A 17,633-nucleotide genomic window follows, 5' to 3' on the forward strand; every position below is an offset into this window, starting at 1 on the left:
TCCACAATTGGCCAACAGATTCACATCTTCACAGAGAAAATCAACAAATCTGGTGTAATATGGCCATTTCATCTTTGTAATTTGGAACATCAGCTGTATATAGCCACCATACTACTAACGAGTGATCCTTCCACACTATCTCAGACCTACTTCAACACTATTTCAGACGTCTCTAAAATTGCAAACTCACTCAAAATCAAATCACCTCTTACAAAGGTGAAATGGTTCCCTGCTTCATCATCATGAATGTGCAAGGAAAAGCACCCACACCCTTCTGCACATTGTCCACCCCTCCCTACCTTTTTGAATAGCCTCAACTGTATCTATGTGGTTCCTTTGAGGAGTGGCACAGTACCTTCCCCTTAGTAAAAAATCATACACTAGATCCAACTAAGATTGCCAATGTCCAACATATAATTCACATCCAGATTGTTAGAAAAATAATTAAGAAGGCCATTGCAACCCAGCTATCAATCAACACAGGAGCAACAGAGTGGCCAAATGGGATCCAACCCTTCACTCCAGAGGGTATGGAGGACCTTTATGGGGGGAGGCAAAGAAGAACCCCCAACAAGGGTAAATATGGGATACAGAATCCTTTTCTCACCTCACTATGACAATAGAGTATGACCAAGCCCAACAATAAACAATGATACCATTGGTATCACAGATGTGTCTGTGGTTGTCCCCGTCCAGAAAAGATTTATTTTCTTTTTAGTGTCCCTCCCCCACTCTAGTAGTGGCATGCTTCATCATCCCCTAACTCCTAAAGGCCAGGGTAGGCTCTACTGACTTGCGTGATCTCTTCCAAGGATCATACCGGGGTGTAAAGATAAAAATACTTTACGATTCACAAAGGTGTCCCTTTATTCAGAGAGACAGTAGGTATGGTTAAAAACAAATAACAAAAGGGGTTACTCTTGGTTATTCTGGTCCTATGCTCCTTAACTAATATGTCAAATGGCAAAAAGCTCTCATACTGTCAGGAAATATGAATCTACTTAATCTGCTCTGATGACTTTGCATTGGATGCCTATACAACAGAGGATTGAGTTCTTCACCAATTTGGTCCTAACTGCCTACAGGGAGTCTGACATCATTCAGTGTATCACGACTCACTTGGCACATGCTAAAAGACAGAAATATATATAGGGAAATCATTAAAATTCCTTGAACCATGAATTCTCTGCTCTGAAGAATGAACATGAGCATCATAGTTAAGAAGAGGTCTTAAAACAAATGTTTCTGTTCATAAACACATTCAATGTATCTCCTACCTTTTAGGTCATCAGTGTAAACTAACTCTCCAGTAGTCCTGATTCACCCAATGCTTATTGGTCATCCTTTTCAAAGTAAACAGAGTTTTGCCCATATTGTTCTCTTGCCACAAGTTTGCTTTATCTCTAATTACTTTTCCTTTTGTTGTTTCACTGCCGATCTTATTATGTCCTTATAATATTCTGAAATAGCTATTTAGGTAACACATAGGCACCTTATAAAGCTGTTAGTCTTAGGGTGGTCTTCTCCTAAACCTTTTACCTTACTTCTCCATTTAGCTGACCTCGTCTTTGATGGCCTCAGAACTCTGTGCACTTTAACAGTGCTAATCAGTGCTAAAGTGCTTGTGCTATCTCCTTAAAACATGGTGAAATTGGCTTAAACTCAATTAGCTCATTTAATTTACTTGTAAGTACCTAGCAAAGTGGTACTACACATACCCAGGGCCTATAAATTAAATTCTATTAGTGGGCCTGCATCACTTATTGTGCCACCCTCTCAAATAGTCCTTTAAACACGTGTCAGGCCATTGAAGCATGTGCACGCTGTTTTAAGCTGCCATTTCAACCTGGCAAAATAAATCTTTGCCAAGCCTAATACTTTGTTTTTAATACATATAGGTCACTCCTAGGGTAGGCCCTAAACAGCCCACAGGGCAGGGTGCAGTGTATTTAAAAAGTAGGATATATACTTTTAACTTTTACATGTCCTAGTACTGAACAACTCTTAAATTCATGTTCCACTATTGCAAGGCCTGACTCTCCCACAGGATATAATTGAGTTAACTTATTACACTTAATAGGTGATAATTTTGTATTGGAAGCAGATAGGAATAATGATTTTGGCGTCTAACGAATTGTAATTTAAAAACCTCTTTTATGGCAACATTAGATTTTAAGTCCCACTTCTGAAAATGCCACTTTTAGAAAGTTGGCGAGGGCTTGGGTTATAGTTATCTCAAATAACTGTAACTCGTACTCTGAAATAACTCTAACTGGTCTATTTCAGTGACTTTATTTGTTTAAAAAATAGGTTTGAACTGACATTTTCACCTAACTGTAACGCCTTTTAAAACCTTTGGATATTTCAGTGAATGCCTAAGGTTTATTTAATGCAAAATAAGATATTATTACCAGACCTAACTATAACGTCAATTTAACCTTTGTTTTTTCAGTGAATTTCTATGTTTTCTTAATGTAAAATAGTATGTTATTACCATACATAATGACAATCCCATGCCACGCACAGCCTTTTCTCCCTCTACCATGCACAGTTCCATTTGAATGTAGAGCTTTTCACAAATGATCACATTTAAGATGGCACAAGTGTTGTTAAGGAAGGTATGATTTTACATAGTGTAAGTGATGTAATATGAACAGTATAAGCATTGCATCATAAATTATAGTTACTGTAGTGTGGCTAGTGAGTGTACAACACTGTGTTTAGAGGTCTGCGAGTTATAGTAACTTGAAGGTGGTGCATAAATTACAAATTTAAGGTACACCTATAACTTTAGAATATCTAATGTTTGTGTAGTTTAAGTTTGGTTTGTTTAATCAAAATAGTTTTCCTAACTATATCTACATTTGAACCTTTGTTTTGTTCTTTGAATTTCAATAGTTTATATTTTTTTATAAAAAGTGTTTCAAATCGTAGAGTGTAGTGTCATCGAATAGAGTGTTTAGTGGAGTATTTCGGAGTACAGTATAGTCCTGTACAGTGGAATGCCAAGAAGTAGAGTGGAGTGGAGTACAGTGGAATGGTGTAGAGTGGAATAGCATGGACTGAAGTGGCATAGAGGGGAGTGGCGCAGAGGGTAGTGGCACAGAGTGGAGTGGCGTAGAGTGAAGTGTTTGTAGAGTAGCGTAGAATGAGGTGACATACAGTGGAATATCGTAGAGTAGAGTTGCATAGAGTGGAGTGACATACAATAGAGTAGCAGAAAGTAGAATAGCTTACAGTGGAGTGGAGAAGAGTGAAGTGGCTTACAGCAGAGTGTCCAAAAGCGGAATACCAGTAACCTAGAGTCCAATGGCTTAGGGAGTGGCATACAGTGGAGTTGGATAGAATGGAGTGGCATAAAGTGGTGTGGCATAGAGTACAACTGCGTAAAGTCAAGTGGATTAGAGTGGAGTGGCGTAGAGTTGAGTGGATAGAGTGAAGTGCCGTAGGGTGGAATAGCATGCACTAGAGTGGTGTATAGTGCAGTAGCATAGAGTGGAATGGCATAGAGTAGAATAGCATACAGTGAATTGGTGTAGAATGGAGTGGCATAGAGTGGAGCTGACATAAATCCCCTAACGTCCGACTCCATTTTAATTAGGGCAGGACTCTATCTTAGATAACAGGAGTCACCATTTTCTCAGTTTTAGGCAAGGGGGGTCACAATTTTCCTCAACTTATGCAGAATTATTGTCATATCTGCCTTTGACATAGATGTCGTCTGACCCTCTCATTCCAAGAACTGTGAAAATGTCAAGTCATTCAGTCACCCGATGCAACATCAAGTCTGGGACAAATGTCTAGCTATCATAATATCACAGACAAATAAAGGCAAACACAGACAGAATTGACTTCCATTTACCTTATATGGTCATCAGGATACGTCTGGGACTTTCACCTTGATGCAAATATTCTTTGTCAGAAATTCCTGAACTTATGTCAGAAATTCTAATCCTTGATAAGAAATAGTATAAAATGGCTGCCAGTTGACCATTTGCTAGGAGGGGTCTTTCGCCCCAGATTATCGTACAAGATGCAGCCAGAGATGGTCTTCATAGCTAGCAAAGCACCAAGAAGATGCCACATCGCACTCAATGTAGATAACAGGCTGAGTCCAGGAGAAAAGATGCTGTTGTGGCATGTGTTTTCATTTTTCAAGGAACTTTACCTTCACTCCTCTCTGAAAACCTCAGCTTTTGCAGTCAATAAACTATGAAGTGCATTGCTTCTCCCTAAAAAAGCAGAGATTGTAAGTTGTACTTTCTGCTCTCCTGCATTTTAGGGTGTTCGTATTAAAATGCCATTTCAACTATGTTAGAAATGTTTCTTTTAGTCTTGTAGTTCACAACATGCATTCTCACTAGTTTTATGAAATTCTGTGTGGTTGTTTCATGTGTACTGAAAAACATGTTTGCCCTGTTGTAATAAATGCTTTAATTTAAAAGTGTCCATTCTTAGTGCTGTTTGTGCATGTGTGATATTATTAAGAGCAAAATAGGTTTGTTTCTGTTACCACGGTGCTCCAGATCCCAGTTTAGGGTGTTCGTATTAAAATGCCATTTCGACTATGTTAGAAATGTTTCTTTTATTCTTGTAGTTCACAACATGCAGTCTCACTAGTTTTATGAAATTCTGTGTGGTTGTTTCATGTGTACTGAAAAACATGTTTGTCCTGTTGTAATAAATGCTTTCATTTAAAAGTGTCTATTCTTAGTGCTGTTTGTGCATGTGTGATATTAAGAACAAAATATGTTTGTTTCTGTTACCACAGTGCCCCAGATCCCAGTTTAGGAATAGTTAGTAACCCCAAAGCAATGATTCCACTTCAACTATATATTGTGTGGGATCCTGGGGGCTACAACAACCTGCCTTTCATATTCAGTGTTGGTGCATTGAATAAGGTTCACAAATGTTACCAGTGGGTGGGAAAGTAAACCTTGTAGAATCACTCCAGAGTCATAGTTTATACAACAGAGTGGCCTACAGTTAAGTGGCATCGAGTGAAGTGGCATAGTGTGAAGTCGTGTACAATAGAATAGTGTAGAGTGGAGTGGCGTATAGGGGACTAGCATACACTTGAGTTGCATTGTTTGGAATAGTGTAGACTGGAATGGCATAGAGTGGAATGCCATAGAGTGAAGTGGAATAGAGTGGAATAGCATAGAATGGAATGGTGTATAGTTCAGTGGTGTATAGTGGAATAGCATAGAGTAGAGTGGCATACAGTGGAGTAAGGTACAATACAGTGGAGTGAAGTGGCATAGACTAGAGTGGCAATGAGGTGAATAGTATAACATGGAGTGGCATAGAGTAGAGAGGCATAGAATATAGTGGCATACACTGCAGTGACATAAAATAGAGTGGTGTAGATAGGAATAGTGTAGAGTGGATTGGCATAAAGTGGAATGGCATACATTTGAGGGGCCTAAAGTGGAATAGCATAGAGTGGAGTGGCATAAAGTGGAGTGGCAAAGAGTGGAGTGGCATACAGTACAACCGTGTAGTGTGGAGTGGCATAGAGTGGAGGGGGGAGAGTTGAATAGTGCAGAGTGCATTGGTGTAGAATACTGCAGATTGGAGTGACATAGAGTGTAGTGGCATAGAGTGGAATCGTGGAGAATGAAGTGGCATAGAGTGGTGTACAGTTGAGTGACCTACAGTGGAATAGCACAGATTGGAGTGGCATACAGTACAGTGGTGTAGAGTGGAGTGCTGTACAGCGTTAAAGCATTGAGTGGAGTGGCACAGAGTGCATTAGTATAGAGTTGAATAGCGTAGAGTGGAGTGATGTAGAGTGGAGTAGTATAGAGTGGAATAGTGTAGAGTGAGACTATGTAGAGTTGCATACATTTGAGTGGTGTAGAGTGAAATAGCATAGAGTGGAGTGGCATACAATAGAGTTGGGTAGAGTGGAGGGGCAAAGAGTGGAATAGCTTAGAGTGTAGTAGAGTGGCATAGAGTGTAATATTGTACAGTACAGAGGTGTAGAGTGTAGTGGCATACAGTGGAATGGCGTAGAGTGGACTAGGATTCAATAGAATGGCATAGAGTAGTGTGGCATAGAGTGGAGTAACATAGGCCCTCATTATGACCCTGGCGGTCACTGATAAAGTGGTGGTAATACCGCCAACAGGCTGGCGGTATCTACCGCCAAATTATGACCATGGCAGTGATATTTCCGATACACAGCCAATGTACCACACTGACCGCCAGGGCGGAAACAACAGGCACCACGGCGGTAGCCACCCACAGCCAGGCGGAAGACAATGTATCGCCCACCATATTATGATCCTTGAATCAGCCACCTTTTCCCGGGCGGTACCAACGCCATCAAAAGGCTGGAGGAAACAGAATACAAAAGTCAAAGGACTCACCATTGGAGAGACAGGGAAGAACCAAGCCACCATGGAACCAGAACTGCATGTTTTCCCGATGATCTTCTACGTCATGCTCCACCTGGAACACCAACGCCGGCACAGACGACAACGCTGAGTAAAGCCGCCTAACACACAAGGGAGAGTGGGAGGAAAATGAGAGTGACACACACACATGCACCACACACACCATTCACACACAACATACACACAACCAGCTGCATTACAAAAACAATTTGTCCCTGATAATCGGCAGAATAATGCATTACAAAAACAATTTGTCCCTGATAATCGGCAGAATAAAGCAAGGACAACAGGAATTGACTAAAGTGATTGTAATCAGTACAACAAAAAAATCAATACATCGATGTGGCAATGGAACAGATAAGTACAAATGTACAAAAAAGGGACACTGCCCAGTCCATAGTTCATAGGGTCCACATGGCCACAGGGCAAAGTACAAGGCCTCACTCGAATCCTGGCCCAATACGGAGAGAACACTATAGGGGCATCAGTTGGCAAATAGGCAGGCACCTCAGGGGGGAGCACTTCAGCCAGATGTGGAAACAAGACCACTGGTTCTGGAAGGGGCAACATGCCCTGTGCTTGGTCCTGGGGAGTGCAAGGCCACAGTCTCTCGAGTGGGTGTCTTTCCCACTGGTTCTGGAGGGGGCAACATGCCCTGTGCTTGGTCCTGGGGAGTGTAAGGCCACAGTCTCTACAGTGGGTCTTTCCCACTGGTTCTGAAGGGGGCAACATGCCTTGTGCTTGGACCTGGGGAGTGCAAGGCCACAGTCTCTGGAGTGGGTGAATACCCCGCTGGTTCTGGAGGGGAAAACATGCCCTGTGCTTGGTCCTGGGGAGTGCAAGGCCACAGTCTCTGGAGTGGTGGAATACCCCACTGGTTCTGGAGGGGGCAGGCTGCATAGCAGCCCATGAAGGCTGGACTATATTGCATCCACCGGTGATGGCTGCACTGTGGTGGTGGTTGTGGGAGGCTCCTGCTCAGCGCCTGCACCCTCCGATGGCTGCACAGTGGTGGTGGTAGTGGGAGGCTCCTGTTCAGCCCCTGCACCCTACAATGGATGCACTATCGTGGTGATTGTGGGAGGCTCCTGCTCAGCCCCTGCACCCTCCGATGGCTGCACTGTGACTTGTGCAGGCTCCTTCCCCTTCTTTGTGGCTGGTGCAGGCTCCTTCCCCTTCTTTGTGGCTGGTTCAGGCTCCTTCGCCTTCTTTGTGGCTCGTGCAGGCTCCTCCCCCTTCTTTGTGGCTGGTGCAGGCTCCTTCCCCTTCTTTGTGGCTGGTTCAGGCTCCTTCCCCTTCTTTGTGACTGGTGCAGGCTCCTTCCCCTTCAGTATTTGTGGCCTGGAATCCTTTCCGCCATGAGTAGGTGCTGCTGTCACTGGGCCCATGGACTGTATGGCTGAGGTGCTTGACTAGGTCCTTGCTACCCTGCCCATACGTGCAGGATGGGGAGGTGGAGGGGTAGGTCAATCTGGGAAAGGAAAAGCTTTTAGGGACATTGGGCGGGAAGAGGGAGGAGTAATGGAAGTGAAGGATGAGGGAGTGGTTGTTGGAGGTGTTTGTCTTTCTGGATTTGGGTGCCTTTGCATGGGCTGTTTGGTGTTGTGAGGTGGATGACTGTTGGGTGTCTGAGTAAGGAGGAGGAGGAGGAGGAGACAGTGGAAATAGTGGATGTTGTTGTGTCTGCAAATGAATGGTGTTCGTGTGAGTGCCAGTGGAATGAAGTGTGAAGCTTGTGTTTGACTGTGACACTCTTGGGTGTTGTCTTGAGTGCATGCTCGTCTGGCTGTATGCATGGGATGGGTTGGGGTTGAGGAGAATGGGACTGAGAAGTGGAAGTTGGAGGGGGGCGGTTTAAACAGGGACAATGGCTGCCATCAGAGAGGAGGCCAGAGCCTGAATTGATCTTTGTTGGGCCTCGAATCCACAGTGAATGACCTCCAAGAATGCATTAGATTTCTGCATCTGGGCTGCCAGCCCCTGGATAGCATTCACAATGGTTGACTGCTCTACAGAGATGGATCTCAGGAGGTCAATATCCTTCTCACTCAGGGCAGCCAGGCTCACTGGAGGAGGGCCTGATGTGCCTGTGGTGAAGGAGATGCCCACCCTCCTGGGTGAGCAGGCACGGGCAACTCGCTGAGGGGCTACTGGGAGGGCGGTGCTGGTACGGGGTGGCGGTTGTGCCTGCAGCTGGGGTGGTCACAGAGGTATCAGAGTCTGTATTGTCCCCTCCAGTCTCCGCCATGGTGCTCCCCCTGTTCTCTGTCTCACTGGTGCCCTCAGTGTCGGTTGGCTCTGCCTACAGGGTCCTGTGGGATGCAGCTCACTCTGTCGCCGGTGCCTGTGCTCCTCCACCAGATGATACTAACACACATAAGGATAGGATGACAAAACAAGAAAGGGGAGAGAGAGACAAAGGATACACTGGGTAAATGACTGCACCAACACCACAGTTGGCGTACACAGCACCCTCACACACAGGGAACAGGCCTACGCACTATGCATTGCACTGCCAGTGAAATGTATACCCAACAAGGAATGAGGAGGCGTATACACCACCAACTGCAGCACACCTGTGACCCACATAGCCCTGACCAGTAGTGAATGCTAACAAGCTAGGTAAGCAGAATTTCCCCTTCAGACCCTTAGCCACCAGAGTACCTATGTTGCTATGTCTGGCCTGGCCTAGGGGCACCCACTGACACACAACCACCACCCGGATACCACCCCTCCCGCCGTGAGCTTCAATGATGGCACCTGTACTCACCCCCTTGTGGCTGCTGTCAACCACCCATCCAGCTCAGGATAGGCTACCGCCAGAATGCGGGCCATCAGCGGTCGTCAGGGTCTGATGGGCACCCCTTCCTCGTTGGGAGACCATCCCCAGCTGGGCCTCCACGGTCTTCCATGCCCAGCATCTCAGGTCCTCCCACCATTTGCGACAGTGGGTGCTCCAGCTGCCATAGACCCCCAGACTCCGCACCTCCTTGGCGATGGCACATCATATTCCCCTCTTTTGATGGGCGCTGAACTGCAGAGGCAATACAGACAGGAGAACACCATTAGACAAACAGTCCAGCCAGTAACACAAATGGCCCACCATACCCGTTTCCATCAGCATTGGCACACACATAACCCCGCACACAATGTGTACACTGCCAAGAGGACCTCCACCCACCCCCTTACACGATGCCTTCACACACAACTCCATACATTCATGCCACACGTATTGTGCCCACAGTGTACTCACCTGCTGGTCTGGAAGCCCATACAGCAGCCCGTACTGGGGTAGGACCCCATCCACCAGTTGCTCCAACTCCTCAGAGATGAAAGCTGGGGCCCTTTCCCCAGTCACACGGGCCATGGTAGGTTCCAGACACAGGTCACAGCAGCAGAGTAGGTCCTCTCCTTTGGAAGGTCAGGAAACAAGTGAGGAATAGAAAATGGCAGTCACGTCCCCGGCGGTGCATACCGTCATCGCCGGCGTAGATCACCATTGGCCACTTTACCCCTTAGGGCCCAATTATAACCAATAAGGAGTTGCACTGTGGTTCACGACCGCCTACCGCATGGCGCACAAAGTCAGAGGCATTACCTCACTTCCACCTGTCCCTCCACACAGGACAGGCGGACGTCATTTCGGGGTGGGGGGGAAACAGGCCTATGGATTAATGTTGCGTCACAGGATAAATAGGCACATACGTGACAAATTACACTGTCCCATAACATGTTTGCAGATTTCGGACTACTGTTGTGACTCCATTGTCCAGTTTGTGACAGCCTCCTCACTCTTTTGTCCCTTAGATACTTGCCGCTGCGGATGAATAGTAGTTGGAGACATACCCCTGTGTTCAGACCCCTGGTGGACTTGGCTACACTGGAGGACATGAACATTATCCTCACCTATAGACTGGACAGGGCCACAATCACAGAGCAACGTGAGAAAACGTAAATGAAAATGCAACGCATCCAAAACGCCTCCACCCGACTCATCCTTGACGTCCCACGCCGCAATCACATCTCTGCCCACCTCAGAGAACTACACTGGATACCCGTATCAAAGAGGATTACCTTCAAACTACTCACCCACGCACACAAAGCCCTCCACAATACAGGTACGGCCTACCTCAACAACAGACTCACCTTCCACACCCCCGTCCGCTAGCCTAGCCCTCTCCTCCGTCCCCCATATTCACGCACCACCACCGGTGGAAGATCCTTCTCTCACCTCGCCGCCAAGACCTGGAACTCCCTACCGCTCCAACTATGCCAGATCCAAGACCTCCTGACCTTCAGAAAACGCCTCAAGACATGGCTATTGGACCAGTAGCTCTCCCCCCCCAGCGCCTTGAGACCCTGACGGATGAGTAGCGCGCTTTATAAATTGATTGATTGATTGCCCAATTGGAGCCTGACCTATCTGCTATCCAGCAGCCCACTGGGATCCCCCTGTGGTGCAAGTGCTATTAGTTTTCCATTTCCTGGCAACTGGTTCTTTCCAACTGACAGTGGGCTTGGCAGCAGGAATGTCACAGCCAATGTTCTCAAATGTGCTAACAAGAGTGTTGTCTGCCCAGATAAAACACATGTGCAGCTACATCTCATTCCCCCCAGGTTGAGGATTTGGCCACTGTGAAGGCCGGATTCTATGCAATGGGACATATCCCCAGTATAATTGGTGCGATTAACGGAACACATATTGCATTTGTCCCCCCCTGCCAGAATGAACAGGTGTTCAGGAACCGTAAGAGTTTCCACTCCATGAATGTGCAGATGGTGTGCTTGGCGGACCAGTACATCTCCCACGTCAATGCAAAGTATCCTGGGTCCAAATGTGATGTCCCAACTACAGGAACACAGGGTGTGGCTAATAGGTGGGCCCTGGTTCCCACCCAGTATATGTTGGTGTATTCCAATGGTGTTGGCCATATAGGATAGTGTGTGGCTAAATGTTGTACCTTAATTTTTGCAGGTGACTCCGGTTACCCAAACCTATCATGGCTGCTGGGCCCTGTGAGGGTTGCCAGAACAAGGGCAGAAGAACGTTATAATGAGGCACCTGGGCGAACCAGCAGGATCACTGAAAGGACCTTTGGCCTCCTGAAGGCCAGGTTTCGGTGCCTCCATCTGACAGGTGGATCCATGTGCTACTCACCCAAGAAGGTCTGCCAGATAGTAATGGCATGCTGCATGTTGCACAACCTGGCCCTCAGATGCCATGTACCTTTTCTGCAGGAGGAGGAGACTGGAGATGCCCCTGTGGCAGCAGTGGACCTTGTGGACAGTGAGGATGAGGAGGCAGAGGATGAGTATGTGGACAACAGAACATCTGTGATCCATCAGTACTTCCAATGACACACAGGTGAGACAGTAAAACTTTATATTTCAATGACTTTGGTTTTAATATGTGTAACATTGGCATGCTGGCATTTTCCACTTATTTGCCCACTTACTGTTCCCTCTGGATATTCATTTTGCAGATGTTGGTGATTTGACAAATACTCCAGGTGTGATCACAACAGCTAGCTACAGGTCATTAATTCTATGCTCATTCTATGTACAGTTCATTTGCAATGGTTGTAGCTGTTTCAATCAATACATATTTGTAATACATGACATACTCAAAGGCGATTTTTAACAAAGGGTGTTTATTGTGGTACTAATGTATAGAGGGGAAAGTGCAATGGGATGGGGTGATGGTGGAGGAAAGTCCACGGTATTGTTCCAGTCTGCTCGTAGCACAGGTGTATTGTCCAAGGGGACATAGGAAGGGGAGCAATCTCATTTCAAGGTGACTGAGTGAGACACAAGGGGAACAATCAGGAGAGTCTCATTTTCTGCGGGTGTCTTGGCAAGTGTCTCTGGCTTCTGTCTGGATCACAGGGAACGTTTGCAGGGTGGTTCACCTTCTGCAGGGGGAGCGGGGCGTCCTGGGTACTAGTGGCAGCAGAAGTGGATGGCACTTCAGATGACTGGCTAGTGGCAGGGGCCAGCTGGTGTGACACTGCCTCCCGCATAATGTTGGCCATGTCTGCCAGCACCCCTGCTATGGAGATCAGGGTGTTGTTGATGGCCTGCAAGTCCTCCCTGATCCTCTGATACTTTCTCTCCTGCAGCCGCCTGTCCTCCTGCACGTTGTCTAGGATCTGGCCCATCGTGTCCTGGGAATGTTGATAGGCTCCAAGGATCTTGGAGAGCACCTCCTGGAGAGTCGGTTCCCTGATCCTGTCCTCCCCCTGGTGCACAACAGTCTTCCCAGTGTCCCTGTTGGCCTGTCCCTCTGTCCCCTGAACCGTGTGCCCACTGCCACTGACTCTGGTCCCTGATTGTCTTATGTGTGAGGTGTAGCCTGGGGTCCCTGTAGAGGTGGGCACACTGCTGATTGACATGTCCTGGGGACAGAGGTTTGGGGACGCTGGGTGGGTGCTGTGATATTGGTTCCTGATGGGGGAGGCTTTGTAGTGGTCTGTGACTGGGCTTGGGTGACCGGCTGTCCAGTGGTCCCTGGTGGGCCAGGTGGATCGTCCAGATCCTGAAGACCAGAGTTACTGTCATCACTGTGCGCCTCTTCTGTTGGGAGACTGGATAGTGATGGCACCTCCTCTCCAGTGACATTGGCTGGGGTCCCTGTGGGGATGTAAATGATGTATTATGCTTCATGTGTATGACATATTGTACATCCCTGGCTTCCCCTTTATGGTTGGTATTGCCCTGCCAGCTTTTATTTGTGCATGTTGGTGTATGATGGGATTGTTAATTTCCCTATGCTGTGCATGCTTTAGTGATGAGTGTCCATGCATTGGTACAGCATGCAGTGCTTGGCATTGGGATTAGTGCGATGTGATGGTGGGGTGTGTGGGATGAAGTGGAGTGATGGGAGTGAGGGTGGGGGTATGTGATGGCATGCAGGTATGGGGGTGCTAATTGTTGAAAGTTGACTTACCAGAGTCCAGTCCTCCTCCGACTCCGGCCAGGCCCTCAGGATGCAGTATTGCCAAGACTTGCTCCACCATGCTGTGAGTTGTGGGGGAGGAGATGGGGATCCTCCGCCAGTCCTCTATATAGCGAGCTGGTGTCTTGCTGCTATGGAACGTACCTTCCCCCGTGGGTCATTCCACCTCTTCCTGAGCTATCGATATTTGCTGCACCTGTGCTCCAAATAGCTGTGGCTCTTCCGTGATGATTTCCTCCACCATGACCCTTAACTCTTCCTCAGTGAAACAGGGGTGCCTTTGTGGTACCATGGGTGTTGTGTGATGTGTGTTGGTGGGGGGGTGTTGGGTAATTATAATGGGGTGTGTGATGTGTAGTGCGTGAGGGGTTTATGGGTGTGAGTGGTGTGTGGATGTAGTTGTGGCAGTGGTCTTGGTGTCAGTCTGGTGGCAATGATTTGTATTCGTAAGGGGTTGTGGATAATGTGGGTGGGTGTTTTATAGTGGTGTGGGTGTGGTGTGTGTATGGGTGTCAGGTGGTGTTGTTTTGTCTGTGGGTGTCCATTGTGAGCGCAGCGGTATGTACCACCAATGGTTTACCACCGTTGAATGTCCGCCGTGGTGATTCATGGATCGTAATGTGATGAGCGTTGTTCTGTTGGCGTAACGGTGTGGGTTTTGGGACTGCCAGTTTATCACTGCCCTTTGGTCTGGCGGATTTGTGTATGTGGCTGTATTCTGTCAGATTTGTGTGTGTGTGTCATAATATGGTGAACGGATATCCGCCACCGCGGCGGTAAGTTGGCGGCCGTCAGTGTGGCAGTAAGCAGGATTTATCGCCAGTGTCATAATGAGGGCCATATTTTGTAGTGGCATAAAGTGGCATAGAGCCAAGTCACATACAGTGAAAGAGCATAGAGTGGAGTAACATACAGTGGCAATGCGTAGAGTGCAGTGGCATACAGTAAAGTGGCATACAGTGGAATAGCATAGAGTGGAGTGTCATAGAATGTTATGGCACAAAGTGTAATGGTGTAGAGTGGAGTGGAATACAGTGGCGTAGAGTTGAGTGTCATAGATGGGAATATCATAAAGCATAGTGGCGTAGAGTGCAGTGGCAAACAGTCGAGTGGAGTATAGTAGATTGGCATCAAGTGGAATGGCATAGATTGGAATAGCATAGATTGGAGTGGCCTTGAGTGGAAAAGAGTAGAGGAGAGTGTTGTGAAGTAGAGTGGAATAGCATACAATGTTGTGGCATAGAGTGGAGTAGCATAGAGTGTAATAGTGTAGAATGGAGTGCCGTAGAATATAGTGGCAAAGAGTGGGGATAGAGTGGAGTGACGTAGACTGGAATTGTGAAGAGTGGTTTGCCATAGAGTGAAATAGCATAGAATGGAGTGGCATAGAGTGGATTGCCATAGAGTGAAATAGCATAGAATGGAGTGGCATAGAGTGGATTGGTGTAGAGTGGAGTGGCACAGAGTGGCGTGACATAGGGTGGAATAGAGTGGAGTGGCATAGAGTGAAGTTGCCTAGAGTCAAATACCATAAAGTGGAGTGGCATAGAGTGATGTGGCATAGAGTGAAGTGGCGTAGAGTGGTTGGCATGATGTGGAATGGCATAAATGAAGCGGCATTGAATGTAGTGGCATGGAGTGGAACAGCATAGAGTGGAGTGACTTGGCTTACACTTGAGTGGCATACAGTGGAGTGGCGTAGAGTAGAGTGGAGTTGAGTGGAGTGGAGTGGGATAGAGTAAAGTGGCATGGAGTAGAGTGGGGTACAGTGGAATGGTGTAGAAAGGAGTGGCGTAGAGTGGAATGAAATGGTATAAATTAGAGTTGCATACCCTGTATTTGTGTATATATATATATGTGTGTGTGTGTGTGTGTGTGTGTGTTCACTTAAAAAATACAATGGTTACAGAGACTTTATAGTTAGGCTCACATTTTAAATGTACAAAACAATAGAAATTCACCTGTTATAGTTAGAGTTATATCAAGTAACTATATCTCGTGCACTAAGGTAACTATAACTCGCACGCCCGCATTTGGCCCAGCCACACAAGTGGGGCAGAGTTTTTATCGGCACAGGTGGGGGCAAGGCTGGGTGGTAGGAATTTTGTGGATTCCTGCATATTCTGGAAGTTTCCATCACAGAAATGTAGGGAAAATACATTACATCAGGCAAAGTTTTGGTTTTGCAGGGCACGGTGGGTAAGAAAATGGTGTGGGATGCTTTTGAAGCACACCAGCTGGACTTCCCCAGATGTCTACTTTTCAGAAGTGACTGGGTCTGGTAGGTTTTTCCAGGTAGCAGCCCACCCAAGCCCAAAAAGTGCAGCCGCTCACCATTGCAAGTGGGACAATATTGGGAGTTAGCCAAGCTCTGTCGGCCCACATGTGAAATCAACACCCAAAAGATCCTTTAGTCAGCAGGGTGGGCAGAAAGACTGTGCCCATTTGGGGTGTCGGGGTATTGCCATGTCCATTCTGGGTAACCCCCACCCCTAATAGTCCCTGGTACCTATTAGGCTTACTGGCCCAAAAGTATGTGCCTCTTTTTTCTGAGTGTGGGGGTATTGCCAAGGCCATACTGAGCAGCCCCTACTGCTACACTAATACAAAATTAATCCCTGGTGCCTAGTGGGCTTTCAGATCAGATGTTATTGCCCCCAATGGGTCCCCAAGGGGGGGGGGGCAGAAAGACTATGCCCATTTTTTGGGGGTTGGGCAATGATAAGGCCATCATGGGCAGCGCCCACCCCTACACTAATAATAAAAAAAAGTCCTTGGTGTGCTAGTAGGCTTTATGCCCCCCGGGGAGCAGAAAGACTGTACTTATTTATTTTCAGGGTAGGGGTATTGATAGGGCCATCATGGCCCTATCCAACCCCAACATTAACAAAATAAAAAAATCCATGGTGTCGTAGTGGGCTTTTTGCCCCTGCCGGGGGGGCAGATAGGCCGACTATGCCCCAAATTATCAATGGGAGCATAAGCCATTGCCCAAGGGGCAGCTTCCCCCTGCCTACTTGATGGATCCCTGCTTGGGGATTGCCCCCCTTTCCAATAATACCTCTCCCGTCTTCCTCGGTATTCGGGGGGCTGAGATAGCCCCCTGAGCACTGAGGCAGGGAAAGTGAAATGAGCCGTTTAGTTATTTCATTGAAATCGTCATTACAGTGAAAACCAAGAACAGCCTTGAGAAGTGGGGAACAGACAGGAAATCCCCTGTGTGTCATCCTTAGTACATAAGCACTGTGCCTGAGAATGGCCCCCAGCCACCCTCAGCACAGAAGTGGTTAAACTTCTGGATGGATTTACACCAAATAACAAAAAGCATAATTTGCGTTCCGAAAACTACCTCTCTGTTAAATTTGGTGTAATTCCATCCAGCGGTTCAGGCTGTTGTTGTGTTCAAAACTTCTACGGGAATTAACATGGAAAACGCATGTTTTTCTCTGCCCCCACTTAATGGCTCACCCCTGAATTTTTGGTTCTGTCAAAAAATTTGCAAACATTAGGAGTTATTAAAAATGTTCCACAAGCACGCTCCATTATACTATCACAAACACACATCAGATAACGACACAAAGTACGAAACCAAAATCCACCATCAAATCCCTTTTTTCACCCAGCATTATATGCCCACACCCAATCCATCATACACACACACACAAACACACTCACCTGCCTGCCACACAACCAACACATACAACAACATAGAAGCCATCCTATGCCCACTCTCTCTATCAGATGCCTACTGTTACTCCATCAGGCACTCACCATCAAAGAGCCACATGGAGCATCATATATTAGAACACCTACCATCATGCGCTAACACACCTATCAACTGCTATCATGCCCACCATCAGACCATGAAACAAAACACACCCATCATGATATACAACTACACACTGTTAGAGGCTGGGTATTGGTCGAGGTAAGGACACACCTACCACTAGCAATACTCCCCCAAGACAGAGTTGTGCCGAGTTAAGGTCCCACAAAGTAGCCCCTGGTTCAACTCCTGGTAGCTTGGCAATGAGCAATTAGGCTTAACTCAGGAGACAGGTATGTAAAGCGTTTAAATACACCAATGCAGTAAGTAAGACACAACAAAGAATAAAAATCCCACACCAATTTATAAATATAGCAATTAATTTGTATCTTTAAAATGACACCAAAACGACAAAAAATCCAATATAGGGAACCAGACATATGAATTTTAAAAGAATAAAAGTAACTAGCACTTACAAGCCAATAGCGCTTATCGGGAAGGTTGTACTGGA

This window comes from Pleurodeles waltl, chromosome 4_1, assembly GCF_031143425.1.
Source record: "Pleurodeles waltl isolate 20211129_DDA chromosome 4_1, aPleWal1.hap1.20221129, whole genome shotgun sequence".
NCBI lineage: Eukaryota > Metazoa > Chordata > Amphibia > Caudata > Salamandridae > Pleurodeles > Pleurodeles waltl.